At 41.3% G+C, this 12638-nt stretch overlaps 1 protein-coding gene across 2 annotated transcripts in view; it reads left to right on the plus strand.

Annotated features, from left to right (window-relative positions):
- Positions 1-12638, plus strand: part of scfd2 (sec1 family domain containing 2) — a 259523-nt gene that overhangs the window by 146497 nt on the left and 100388 nt on the right. The gene's annotated exons all lie outside the window — the stretch shown is intronic.

The raw sequence follows: 12638 nt of genomic DNA on the forward strand, positions 1-12638 counted from the left end.
TGAGAGCTACAGGGAGGTAGTCACACCTAGGCTACCAGAAGCAGGTCATTGGGTGACAGTCCGAGGGGGGAAAGCAAAGGAGAGTAGACAGGTAGTGCAGAGCACCCTGAATAATAAGTTTACCGTCCTGGATGCTGTTGGTGAGGACGACCGACTAGGCGTGAGCCATGGTGGCAGGGCCTCTGGCACTGAGTCTGACCCTGTGGTGCAGAAGGATGGGACGGAGAAGAAGAGAGCTGTCGTCATTGGAGACTCTATAGTCAGGGGAGCAGACAGGAGATTTTGTAGACGTGAGAAGGAAACCCGCATGGTTTGTTGCCTCCCGGGTGCCAGGGTCCGGGGATGTCTCTGACCAGGTGCGTGACATCCTGGTACAAGAGGGAAAGTGACCAGAAGTCGTGATACATGTTGGGACCAACGACATAGGCAGGAAGAGGGATGAGGTCCTGAAGTGTGAGTTTCGGGAACTAGGCAGAAGGCTGAAGAACAGGACCTCAAGGGTGGCGTTCTCAGGATTGCTGCCAGTACTACGTGATAGTAATGGTAAGAATCGGAGGAGATGTCAGTTGAATGCATGGCTGAGGAGTTGGTGCAGGGGGCAGGGTTTTAGATTTTTGGACCATTGGGATCTCTTCTGGGGAAGGTGGGACCTGTACAGATTGGATGGGTTGCACCTGAACTCTAGGGGGAGCAATATCCTTGCTGGTAGGTTTGCTAGCATGGTTTGGGAGGGTTTAAACTAATTTGCAAGGGAGATGGGACCCGGAGCGATAGAGCAGTGAAAGAAGTGCATGGAATAAAGCCAGATCTAACATATAGAGAGGCTTTGAGGAAAGAGAAGCAGAATAAAGGGTGTAAAGGTAGTAAGGTAGAAGGGCTAAAGTGTGTGTACTTCAATGCAAGAAGCATCAGGAACAAAGGTGATGAACTGAGAGCTTGGATACATACATGGAATTATGATGTAGTAGCCATTACGGAGACTTGGCTGGCACCAGGTCAGGAATGGATTCTCAATATTCCTGGATTTCAGTCCTTTAAAAGGGATAGAGAGAGGGGAAAAGGGGAGGAGGGGTGGCATTACTGGTCAGGGATACTATTACAGCTGCAGAAAGGGTGGGTAATGTCGCAGGATCCTCTTTTGAGTCAGTATGGGTGGAAGTCAGGAACAGGAAGGGAGCAGTTACTCTACTGGGGGTATTCTATAGACCCCCTGGTAGCAGCAGAGATACAGAGGAGCAGATTGAGAGGCAGATTTTGGAAAGGTGCAAAAATAACAGGGCTGTTATCATGGGTGACTTTAACTTCCCTAATATTGATTGGCACTTGATTAGTTCCAAGGGTTTAGATGGGGCAGAGTTTGTTAAGTGTGTCCAGGATGGATTCCTGTCACAGTATGTTGACAGACCGACTAGGGGGAATGCCATACTAGATCTAGTATTAGGTAACGAACTGGGTCAGGTCACAGATCTGTCAGTGGGTGAGCATCTAGGGGACAGTGATCACAGCTCCCTGACCTTTAACATTATCATGGAAAAGGATAGAATCAGAGAGGATAGGAAAATTTTTAATTGGGGAAGGGCAAATTATAAGGCTATAAGGCTAGAACTTGCGTGTGTGAATTGGGATGATGTTTTTGCAGGGAAATGTACTATGGACATGTGGTCAATGTTTAAGGATCTCTTGCAGGATGTTAGGGATAAATTTGTCCCAGTGAGGAAGATAAAGAATGGTAGGGTGAAGGAACCATGGGTGACAAGTGAAGTGGAAAATCTAGTCAGGTGGAAGAAGACAGCATACATGAGGTTTAGGAAGCAAGGATCAGATGGGTCTATTGAGGAATATAGGGTAGCAAGAAAGGAGCTTAAGAAGGGGCTGAGAAGAGGTAAGGGGAGGGAAGTTCAAGGGGGATATTAGAGGAAGGTTTTTCATTCAGAGAGTGGTTGGTGTGTGGAATGCACTGCCTGAGTCAGTGGTGGAGGCAGATACACTAGTGAAGTTTAAGAGACTACTAGACAGGTATATGGAGGAATTTAAGGTAGGGGGTTATATGGGAGGCAGGGTTTGAGGGTCGGCACAACATTGTGGGCCGAAGGGCCTGTACTGTGCTGTATTGTTCTATGTTCTATGTATGTTCTCCCTGTGACCATGTTGTTTCCCTCCAGATGCTCCATTTTATTCCATTATATACACATAAAGGTTAGTGTGTTAATTGGTCACATAGGTTAATTGGGCGTATGGGCTCATGGGAGAGGAGACTAAAATAGTGCAATTAATGATTCATTTTTGTTTTCCTTTGAAAATTATTGAGATGAACCAGAATTGGGAATATTAAAAATATTTTGGACATAGATAATATAGAAGTGAGAGATTTGAATCTATTATCACAATTATACTTTCCCCCCTTTCTCTCTAAAGATAATATAGAAATTTTATCAGAAACATTTGATTTTAAAATCTAGATTAAACCGCATCAGATGCTTGATAACATTGATTATAAATTTAGTGTTGTTATATTCTATATATAATTATTTTTTTCAGATAAACTAGCTCAGTGTAGCTCTTTATTGTGTAGTTAGCTAATATTTACTGAAATATTGCAGCTCTCATTTATCTTATTTTTGGCATATAAAAGTCATATTATTCTATATAGCTGCTAAAATTATAAAGAAATTTCTGCAAAGATGAAATGTTTGATCAATAAGTTGCAACAATAGATAATCAAATAGTGACGGCCAGTAACAATTGGTGTAACTAATAACTACTGAAAACTCCCCAGGTGAGCACAGAGATGAAACTGCAGAAATAGATCTAATACCAACAATTAAGCAAAATGTCAGTGTAAGTTACCAGTTGTCTTCGGATAACATGAAAATGAGCCAGGAGAAGGGCTAAAGTCTTAATTATTGATGTAGTAAATGTCCCACTAAGCTAATTTTAACAAGCACAATTTAGGGGGGGAAATGGTGCTAAGGATAATATGATTTTTAAGAGGCTTTCACATCATCCCATATAGCCCATATATAATTGACGCCAATTGGGAAGTAAATATTTACATTGATGTGACCAAGATTAGTCTACATAACAGGTTTCTCAGGCCCTTTTTAGAAGTGAGTAGCATGCTGTACTTCAGACAGCAAGGCGCAAGAACTGGTAGGGTTTCATGCTGCATCAGTAATTATGTTGTATTTGGCTATGTTTACATGAGCTGTATATGCATACATACAGAGATGGATGTAAAAACAAAGATACAGTAATTTTTACTTTGTTATGTGGCTATTTCAGGCTTGGTTGCAGTGGTCATCCCTAATTGTCCCAGAACTGAATGACCTCCCTTGCATTTCAAGGGAACATTGAATTAAAAGCATTTCTGTTGGTTTGTGGTCACACACAAGACAAATTGGGTAAGGACATAAGGACTTCCTTCCTTGAAGATAATTAGTACTCCATATTGTTTTCACAATAATCTCGGAGTTTCATAGTGATAGTTGCTAAGCAGCTTTCTAATGCAGGTGACTAAATTACATAGAACTTAAGAGCTGTATTTCATTTGTCATATTGGGATTCAAACTTTTGTTTCCAAATCAATAGTCCAGTCAATAGAGCAAAACCCTGGAAACTCAGATCTAACACCTTAGTTGCTTTGATCTGTATGACAACATCCCACAAATGAATTTAACATATTTAAAATCATGTAAATGAAAAATAGGGAAATTAACCCTTGTGGTACATAAACTCCATCTGAAATCTGTAATCAAATCCATGATGGCAATATTGAAGCAGCCCCCTTTCCCATCTCTACCAGGGAAAATGTATTGACACTAAAACAACATTAACAGTTTTTGATTGAGCATTTTTGTTTGTTTAAATAATTAATTGCAAGTTATATGTAAAACTATGTGAATTGCATACATCATCATGCTACCACGTGATAGGTGCACATCTTGTTTAAAGTAAACTCAAAGTTAGACTCACATTTCAGACTCCTATATTTTCCTTTGAAGTAGTTTTATGTTTTGAAGTTACAAAACATAACATGACGTTTGATTTTTTTTTTAAACGCAGCCCAGCACATGCTTACAGTCCAGTTTGTAAAAAAGGCAGGAAATGGAGGAATCCACAAGTTCAAAACTGGGTGGTGATAATCATGAATAAAAGCAGAAGCATCAGGCTACATCAGAAAGATTGATGAGCTTGATTACACGACAGGTAACTGGCTCATGTATACTGAGCCAATACAGCAGTATTTTGGAGCCAGTGAAATAGCCAAAGAGAAAGAAACAAGTACCAATTTTGCAGAGTGCATTTGGTTTAAAGGCATACAGTTTGCTTTGAAGTTTAACTGCTCCAACCAAACCATCAAAAATGAGCTTTGCTGATATTGTCAAAGTAATCCAAGAACAATTAGAACTGAAGCCATTGTTGATTGCAGAACACTTTAGCGGAATAAGTAAAAGATTTGAGTCCATTTAAACCTATATGGCTAAATTGAAGAGATTGTCTGAGCATTGTCTTTTCATTACTGGGCTTAATGATGCACTGCGAGATTGGTTTGTGGAATCTTACAAGAAAGCATTCAAAAATGGCTCCTAACTGAAGCCCCCATTTAAAAGAGAAGTTGAAATTGCTGTTTCAATGGAAACTGCAGACAGAGGCACAATTGAGTTGTAGTCAGGAATGAAATTGAGCATGAACAAAATTGTAGCGACTAGACAGAAACTAGCCTGACCAAACAAATTGTGTTACCATTGTGGCAGGGGCTTACATTCACTAAATAAATGCAGGTTTCAAAGTGAAACTTTCAAAAAATGCAACAAAGTAGGACACATCCAAAGAGCATAAATGAACTGCACAAGGAAAAGAAAAAGCTAAAAAGACAAGTTACAGTTTCAAAAAGAGCACTAATCTTCATGCTGTTGAAAAATCTGGTAATGATGAGAGTGACGCAGGACTGTGTAGCCTTGTGATTTACAATGTCAAAATTAACCAGAAACCAGCAATATTACTTATGCCAGGGGTGAATGGCAAATTAATTAAAATGAAATTAAACTCCAGCTCGGCTCTTCCAGTCATTCCACAAAATGAGTTTGAACAATATTTCAAAGATACTGAATTGTACCCTATAGATATCCAACTAAGAACTTATACAGGAGAAAAGAGCATTCTTGTGGGAAAGACATTCGTAACAGTGGAATACAACAACAAACAAGCCACATTGAGCATGTATGTTGTAAAAACAGGAGGTCCAGCAGTGTGGGGGCATGATTGGCTAAGACAACTACAAGTTGATTGAAGATCTGTCTACTATTTGCATGCCATATCCCTTGCAATGAAGCCATAAGAAATCAAGAAAGATACCAGATGATGCTACAACTGTCTCCATGTTGTACACCATAAACTGTTCCCCAGAGAGGTCAAACAGGTGTTGTTGCCAACCTCTGTGCCTCTGGTTGGAAAGCATATTGGACCAAGTAAGGGACATGCTGCTCAGAGAAATCGTGAAAGTGACAAAAGCATAGGTCAGACTATAACAGTTTTGTAGCAATATATCTGAGAACAGACAGACATACTTTATTGATCCCGAGGGAAATTGGGTTTCATTACAGTCGCACCAACCAAGAATAGTGTAGAAATATAGCAATATAAAACCATAAATAATTAAATAATAATAAGTAAATAATGCCAAGTGGAAATTAGTCCAGGACTAGCCTATTGGCTCAGGGTGTCTGACGCTCCGAGGGAGGAGCCAGGAATGACTTCCTATGACACTCAGTGTTGCATCTCAGTGGAATGAGCCTCTGGCTGAATGTACTCCTGTGCCTAACCAGTACACTATGAAGTGGATGGGAGACACTGTCCAAGATGGCATGCAAATTGGACAGCATCCTCTTTTCAGACACCACCGTCAAAGAGTCCAGTTCCACCCCCACAACATCACTGGCCTTACGAATGAGTTTGTTGATTCTGTTGGTGTCTGCTACCCTCAGCCTGCTGCCCCAGCACACAACAGCAAACATGGCAGCACTGGCCACCACAGACTCGTAGAACATCCTCAGCATCATCCGGCAGATGTTAAAGGACCTCAGTCTCCTCAGGAAATAGAGACAGCTTTGACCCTTCTTGTAGACAGCTTCAGTGTTCTTTGACCAGTCCAGTTTATTGTCAATTCGTATCCCCAGGTATTTGTAATCCTCCACCATGTCCACACTGACCCCTTGTATGGAAACGGGTCACCGGTGCCTTAGCCCCCCTCAGATCCACCACGAGCTCCTTAGTCTTTTTCACATTAAGCTGCAGATGATTCTGCTCACACCATGTGACAAAGTTTCCCACCATAGCCCTGTACTCTGCCTCATCTCCCTTGCTGATGCATCCAACTATGGCAGAGTCATCAGAAAACTTCTGAAGATGGCAAGACTCTGTGCAGTAGTTGAAGTAGGTGTAGATAGTGAAGAGAAAGGGAGACAGGACAGTCCCCTGTGGAGCCCCAGTGCTGCTGACCACTCTGTCTGACACACAGTGTTGCAAGCGCACGTACTGTGGTCTGCGAGTCAGGTAATCAATAATCCATGACATCAGGGAAGCATCCACTTGCATCACTGTCAGCTTCTCACCCAGCAGAGCAGGGCAGATGGTGTTGAACGCACTGGAGAAGTCAAAAAACATGACCCTCACAGTGCTCGCCGGCTTGTCCAGGTGGGCATAGACATGGTTCAGCAGGTAGACGATGGCATCCTCAACTCCTAGTTGAGGCTGGTAGGCGAACTGGAGAGGGTCTAAGTGTGGCCTAACCATAGGCCGGAGCTGCTCTAGAACAAGTCTCTCCAGGATCTTCATGATGTGGGAGATCAATGCCACCGGTCTGTAGTCATTGGAGCCACTGGGGCGCGGTGTCTTTGGTACAGGGATGAGGCAGGATGTCTTCCACAGCACAGGAACCCTCTGGAGACTCAGGCTCAGGTTGAAGACATGGTGAAGTACTCCACCTAGCTGAGTCTGCACAGCAATTAGATCTTTCAGCCTGAATGGAACAATTTAAAATCTATGCTGTGGATGTCTGTACAAGTACTGGTTGGTATCCGTCTGTCTTGAAGGACAATCAGTGATGATGATCATCATCACAAGCCTGTGCTGAAGCTATGGAGATCCTGAGATGCCCAGTCATCAAGGTTCTCTCAGCCTCACCAGTATAGTCCAAAGGAAAGCTTAAGAAGCAATATGTTTGGCATCAGCTTGGCTGGAGGAGCTGCTGGAAGGATGTTCAATGACTTCCAGCTGCCTGGATGTAAACCCAGACAGCAGATCCACTCCAGATCAGCTGTCTGGGTTTACTCCTATAGCCTTTGTCTCTCCCGAGGCTGCCCACAAGGCAGTGGGGCTATTTACCCATAGCTGGGGATCTGGTTCACAAGCACCAGGGCATGTCTACACACCGGTGGGCTTCTGTACTATGTGTGCAGGGGCCAGACCTCCTGCCCATCCTCTGTAGTTTAGCCTGAGTCGAAAGGAGTTCAAGTTCTCTGCGTTGCCAGTGAGGAGGCACTACATGAGGCTTGCTGTTGGAGGGGCTATGCACTGGCAGGGAGAGACTTACACATTCAGCTCTCCTTTTCATAAGACTGCTAGCCAGTGGTGGAAGCTGAAAGAGAGAGCAACAAGCCCTACCCACTACACTCCCATACTAGAGGCATCACAACAACCTTTTTGACACCTATGTTTAGTAGTTGTATGATAGAATATACTGTGTATATAGTTGAGATGTATTATGTATTGAGTTGGAGTTATCGTTAAGCAGAGAGGAGTGTGTGTATGTAATATTTACGTAATATTTGAGTAATTTTGTGTGTATGTGTGTATATTTTTTTTGATTAAGCATTCTTATTAGTTTAAATAATTCATTACAAGTTATATGTATAAATATGTGAATTGTATATATCATCATTCTACCACATGATACGTGCACGTCTCACTTAAAGTAAACTCAAAGTTAGACTCATATTTTGGACTCGCATGTCTTCCTTATGTTTTGAAGTTACAAAACTTTAACAGTTTTGTCAACTCATGCCAACAAGAAATGTACAGAGTGTAGCAGTATAAACTGATTTAGTCAATCCACCTCCTCCTCCTATTACTGAGAAATCAAAAAAGAAAACCCAGTGAGAATGGACAAGAATGATGGTCTAAGTCAATATTCAAATTATGCACCTCAAGTTGCAGGACACAATATTATGTTTCCATTTTATTGTAACAGAATTAACAGTTAGATTTGGACCATATTAACTCAGATAATACAAAGTATACAGTATAGTCAAAGACTTCAATCCAAATATTTTCCCCTGTTTACAGAAACTACAATCTGATATATTATGTATCTTGTTGGGTGAATCCTAAATACTTAATATGAGCTATAAGGTAATATATATACTGTAGGAATAATTTACATGCTGGATGTCAGGTCTAACATAGTTTTGGAATTTTGCACTAATTGAAATAAACAAAATGTCATCTAGTACTTAAGAGTTCCTTGGTATTTAATAATCAATCACAAATGGAATGCCACTCCATTTATGTTGATTTTGTTAAATGGAACTCTTATTAATTAATGAAATACCAGAAGATTGTAGTTCTGTTCTTATTCTTTACCACTGGAAAATTTCATGGATCACCTAGCCAGAATAGATAAATGATAAAGTATTTCAAAGTGCTGTGCTCATGCTACAAAAAGTATTTCATTCATATTTACAGAATGTTCTGATCTGAAAGCTGGAAAGTAATAGAAAACATATTTACTTACTGAATAAATTTGCATCATATTTTTTTCCAAATCGTATTTTTCCCAAATACGATTGTAAATTTATTTAGTTATTTTGCAAACATTTATTTAGCTTAATTTGGTTCTTGATTCATTTCACCAGTACTTGTACCAGTTTAAACATCAATGTATTGCCACTTTTAATTAAAAGCTACTGAAACCCCCTTTAGTTAGAATAGTTTGAAAGACTAGAAATTGATCAGTACCATTTAAATACACACAAAGGGTTATTGTGTTTTGATTTATATGGGCTTGTCAATGCAAAATAATGAGTTGGCCTACGAATTGTTGGTACCAGCTATGACCTTTTACACTTATTCTTTCATGTGCAGGTAAAGGAAATGTCTACGAATCTGCATCTAGAGTGGGAACCAGAGAGAGCCTGTAGTCAAGTGCTTTACTGGGACCAGAGAGAAGCCAGAAATTAGGGAGATTAGTTATGTTGGTAACTAAAGATCAAAACTGTTGAGGTAGTGGTTCAGAGATCAAAGTCTTGGGTTGTGTTTCCCTCATTAGGCTCAGATCTGCTCAGGAAGCCCTCTTTGACGAGAGGAACTAGAGGATTTACAGTGAACTAGTAGAGTGTTGTTGCAACAGCAATCTTAACTTGGTGCCAGTAAGATCAAGGAATAGACTGTGGACTTCAGGAACGGCAAGCAGGAGAACACATTTGTCATCATTGAGGGGTCAGCAATGGTTTCAAGTTCCTGGGTGTCAACGTCTGTGAGGATCTATGCTGGACATAATATATCGATGCAGTTATGAAGAAGGCAAACCAGTGGCTATACTTCACTCGGAGTTTGATGAGATTTTGTATCTCACCAAAGACTGGACAGATGTACTGTGGAGAGTATCCTGACTGATTGCACCACCAGCATGGTATGGAGGCACTGGTGCTCAGGATCAGTAAGAGCTGCAGAGGATTCTAGACTGAGCCAGCTTCATCATGGGCACCAGCCTCTCCCCAACACTGAGGAGATCTTCAAAACGCAATGCCTCAAGAAGGTGGCATCCATCCGAATGTTACCATCCAGAATATGCCCCCTTCTCATTACTACCATCAGAGAGGAGGTACAGGAGCCTGAAAATGTATATTCAACAATTTAGGAATGGCTTCTTTCCCTCTGCCATCATAATTTCTATATGGTCCATGAACACTACCTCACTATTTTACTATTTATGTGTATTTTATATTTTCATATTGGTGTGGAGGCTAGTGCCATGATGAAGCTGGCTGAGTCTACAGCCCTCTGCAGCTTTTATCGATCCTGTGCACTGGTGCCTCCACACCGTGGTGGTGGTGCAGCCAGTCAGAATATTTTTATGTATTGCACTGTACTATTACCACCAAGAAACAAATTTCATGGTGTATATAAGTGATAACAAGCATGATCCTGATTCTGAAAGAATAATGCTTTGAAAGCATATTTGTTCTGACAATGGCCAACAATTGACACAGGGAGTATCGTCACTACAAGGGTGAGAAGTGCCCAGACAAATTCCCAGAATGGTGAGATTCAACCTGAAAACAGTTTGATTATTGAGCTATGTAGATGCCCAACTTCAGCAGATAAGAATCTCTTCATTTTAGCAGTAAAATCTTAAAAAAACTGCTGGTCTTCTGGACTCAAAAGTCTAGTTTTTTGTGCAACTCTTAGCCCAAAGTCAAAGATCAGCATTTCATGGATACTAAATTCTACTAGGTACTGTGGAAACAGATATCAATAAGATCAAAGACCCTAATCTGAAAAATAAGTTCAAGTGTTGAATTATATTTTGCTGATTAGTGTAAAATGAAATGCCAACCCTTGCAAGAATTTCTGCAGATGATCCGACCCAGGATAATGGAAATACAGATAATTGTGTTTCTACTGCATATAGATGTTAAAATTTCAAATAGAGTATGTTATATATTGCATAAGTTTGCAGTGATGGTTTTCTTGCCTATTTGGCATGCTACAGGAATGATCACTTGGCAGTGATCTGTGAAACATTTTGGAAATGCTACTTTTGTAGTTTTTTTCTTTTTGCAGTTCTGAGCAAATCATTATTCCTTTATCTCTGTCCAGCTACTAAGCTGAACTATTTAGAGTAACACTCAAAATGCTGGAGGAACTCAGCAGGTCAGGCAGCATCTGTGGAGAGGAATAAACATTTGATATTTTGGCTGAAACCTTTCATCAGGACTGGAAAGGAACAGAGACAGGGAAGAAGAATTTGCAGCTGGGGGCAAGAGGAGGAGGTCAAGCTGGCAATGATACGTGAAGCCAAGTGAAAAGGAGGATAGGAGGTGGGTGGAGGAGGGGAGATGAAGTGAGAAGCTGGGAGATGATAGGTGGAAAAGGTAAAGGGCTGAAGAAGAAGGAATCTGATTGGAGAAGAGAGTGGACCAAGGAAAGGAGAAAGGGAACCAGAGCAAGGTGTTGGGCAGGTGAGAAGAAGAGAAGGGAGTAAGAGGGGAGCTAGAATGTGGAATGGAAAATGAGAGAAAGTGGAGGGAGAAATTAACAGAAGCTGGAGATGTTCATGCTGTCAGGTTAGAGGCTACTCTGACGGAATATGAGCTGTTGCACTGCTAACCTTATAGTGCCTCATCGTGGCAGTGGAGGAGGCTTAGGATTAGGAATGGAGTGGCCACTGGGAAAGCTTGCCTGTTATGGATGAACAAAGCTGCTCAATAATGTGGTTCCCTAGGATGTGTTGGATCTCGATAAGTAAACTGCCACTGAACACTAGGTAGCCTTTAAAGCCAAGGTTATTCAGGTCAAGTTATTCCCGCCAAGCGGAAGATGAAAACACAAACACAAGAAATTCTACAGATGCTGGAAATTCAAGCAACACACACAAAACGCTGGTGGAACGCAGCAGGCCAGGCAGCATCTATAGGAAGAAGTACAGTCAACATTTCGGGTCGAGACCCTTCATCAGGACTAACGGAAAAAAGAGATAGAGATTTGAGAGGGGGAGGGGGAGACCCAAAATGATAGGAGAAGACATGAGGGGAAGGGATGAAGCCTCCAACCTGGTGGCATGAACATTGATTTCTCTAACTTCTGTTAATGCCCCTCCTCCCCTTCTTACCCCATTTTAAATTTTTAATAATTACTTTTTTCCTCTCTCTTTCCCTCTCACAATAACTCCTTGCCTGTTCTCCATCTTCCTCTGGTGCTCCCCTCCCCCTTTCTTTCTTCCAAGGCCTTCCATCCTATGATACTCCCCCTTCTCCAGCCATGTATCCCTTTTTCCAGTCAACTTCCCAGCTCTAGGCTTCATCCCTCCCCCTCCTGTCTTCTCCTATCATTTCAGGTAAGAGATTGCAGATGTTGGCATCTCAAAGAAAAAACAAGTTGCTGGAGGAAGCCAGCAAGTTGGGCATCATCTGGAGGGAAGTGGATGGGTCTCCATCAGGATTGGAAGAGTAGATGGAAGATTTAGGCCAATGCAGTCCTGAATGTTTTAATCCCATGTTGCTACATAAAATAACTGGTGCCATGGTCAATCGTTATCCCTCATTAAATACCACGTGAAAATTGGATGTTCTGGACATCATCTTTTTGTGCGTGGGAGCTTGATGTAAACAGATTGGTACTTAGAGAAAAGTACTTAGCTGTGCTTTGGAGCATTTTCAAAGGAAATGAAAGATGCCATAAAATTGCAAGTCTTTTTTCCTACAGCCTTGTTACTTTACTAAGCGCTGATATTTTCAGTGCACCAATATTCTCTTATCTTTGATGCTTAAATTATTCTCATTTGTTAAGACCCAGTCAAAGAAGTGAACTCGCTGTGTTTTTTGCATTAGTTATTTTAGACAGCATGCATTGTAGCTCCA

This window comes from Hemitrygon akajei, chromosome 13, assembly GCF_048418815.1.
Source record: "Hemitrygon akajei chromosome 13, sHemAka1.3, whole genome shotgun sequence".
NCBI lineage: Eukaryota > Metazoa > Chordata > Chondrichthyes > Myliobatiformes > Dasyatidae > Hemitrygon > Hemitrygon akajei.